Source organism: Poecilia latipinna, unplaced genomic scaffold, assembly GCF_001443285.1.
Source record: "Poecilia latipinna isolate Pla-1442-1.1 unplaced genomic scaffold, P_latipinna-1.0 Scaffold1654, whole genome shotgun sequence".
NCBI classification, from domain to species: domain Eukaryota; kingdom Metazoa; phylum Chordata; class Actinopteri; order Cyprinodontiformes; family Poeciliidae; genus Poecilia; species Poecilia latipinna.
The window spans coordinates 95,795-98,149 of NW_015114270.1; positions in this window are offsets into that span (position 1 = coordinate 95,795).

Genomic DNA, 2,355 nt, shown 5'->3' on the forward strand with positions numbered 1-2,355 from the left:
GACTCTAAATTGACCTTATAAGTGGGAGTTTAGCTTGATAACATGATCACACACACACACACGCACACACACACACACACACACACACACACACACACACACATTTTTATGGCTCCACATACGCAGGAAATTCTTATTAATCCCAGCCATAATTCTGCAAATCCATCAACTGATCCCTATCTGTGCAAACTGGGCTAATATTAGAGCAGATGCAAAGAAACGTGTGTGTTTACATACATTTACGTGTGCGTGCGTGCGTGCGTGCGTGCGTGTGTGTGTGTGTGTGTGTGTGTGTGTGTGTTGCAGTGACGGAAAAACAGTTTTGTAATTACATCTGGAAGTCTCGTTATCAGAAAGCGAGCGGCCGACGGCGAACGCTTTGAAATGCGGCGGCTGAGCGACGCGGCGACGCCCGAACGACGTTCCTGCGCCTGATAAACCAAACGATGTAATTACGTCTATTAGCATTTCTGAAACCGGAGTTCGACTGGCTGCCAGGCGCAAAAAAACCAACACGCTGTGAGCTTCTGTTTTTGTTTACAATCATTTTTGGGTTTTAATACGTGTTATTTCAGATTATTGTCCTTCTGAAAGGAGGTTTGTTTGGATTCTGTTGATCTACAACTGAAGGGAGTGAAAACTAAGTTCACCTTTAACAAAATGCTTTTCACGACTAAAACAAAACAACCAGTAAAGAAACATTCTAGTGGCAAAATTAAAGAGTGATGAACAGTTGGAAAAAATAATCAATATTCCAATTATTATTAATCAAGAGCAGCTCCAATCAGCTGTGTTTTAGTCTTCATTTGAAGGAAGTCAGTGTTTCAGCTGTTTTGCAGTTTTCTGGAGGATTCACACAACAGCAACAGATCTTTAATGTATCTGAGAAATGTTCTTCAGGTGGCAGAAGGCTGATTTTATAACCGCCTTTATGTGACTCTGAAGGTCCAAACCCAGATTTCATCCTGATCTCTAGTTTCTATTTGCTGTACCTGAAGCTGAATCTAGATTGTTCCAAAAATGATAACTTTAGTTTGGTTATTTTCAGCTGGATAAAGTTGCAGCAAAGGAAAACTTCTGAAAATATTCTGAAATATTAGGAAGTTGGCTTACCTCATGTTTGAACCAGCTGAAGAGCATCCTTTATACCTCTGGCATCTGGGCCAATCAAAACGCAGGAAAGAATGCCTTGTGCCAGCCAATCAGTGACGACCTCTTATGTGTCTTTGAAAAAAAAATAATTCCTGTTTGTGGCTTTCAATGTTTTTAATTTTATAAAGGTAAATTATTTGTTAGGTTTGAAGAGAAGCAGGTCGGTCAAAATGTCTGATAATTTTAAGCTTTTTATTGGATAACTTTAGGATGTCTTTTTTTATCTCAGAATTTTGATTTTAAATACAGAATTTTGATTTTTACACTGAAAATTTTACATTTTTTCAGAATTTTGAATTTTTTTTCAGAATTCTGACTTTAATTTCAAAATTTTTCCTTAGAGTCAGAATTCTGACATTCTTTTCTCACAATTACACTCAGAATCCAGATTTTTTTTTCCCTGAGAATTTTGATTTTATATTCAGAATTCTGACACATTTCCCCCAGAATTCTGACTTTAATCTCAGAATTTTGACTTTTGATCTCAGAATAATTTTTTACCTTTAAATTCATAATTTTGACTTTACACTCAGAATTCAGATTTTTTTCCCCCCAGAACTTTAATCTGAGAATTAAAAACTGAAATCTAACAATTGTTAGATTTCAATTCTTTTGGGGTTTTTTTTTTCCTCTTGGCCCTAATCTCCTTCCGTAGAAATGACCTGGTAACTCTTGCTGATGTCTTTCCGCCTCGCCATCGCCTGTATCCTGCTGCCCGGTGAATCTCCAGGGTTTCTTCTTCTTTTTGTTTCTAACTGCTGCCGTGCGATGCAGTTCGTTTTCCCACACTCCCCCCGTGTGACGGGTGAGGATGTTAGCGGCGGTTTAATTAATACCACAGAAGATCGGCGCTCCGCTCCCCTCGCCGCATCCGGACATTAATCAGAGGTATTTTCAGGGGAAGCGAGGCGGCGCAGGTGCAAATCGTCGGGGGCAGAAGAGGGAGCGTCGGATGATGTATGGAAATACACGGGGAAACCTGATCCGGCCGTCCAATCATCATCCAACACCGCCGGTCGCCGGGCGGAACGCGACGACCGAGGAGCGGCGAGGAGAGAGACTCCAGTCTGGGGTTATAGGAGGCGACGGGACGAACAACACATCCAACCGGACATCCAACACATCCAACCAGACATCCAACACATCCAACCGGACATCCAACCGGACATCCAACCGGACATCCAACCGGACATCCAACCGGAC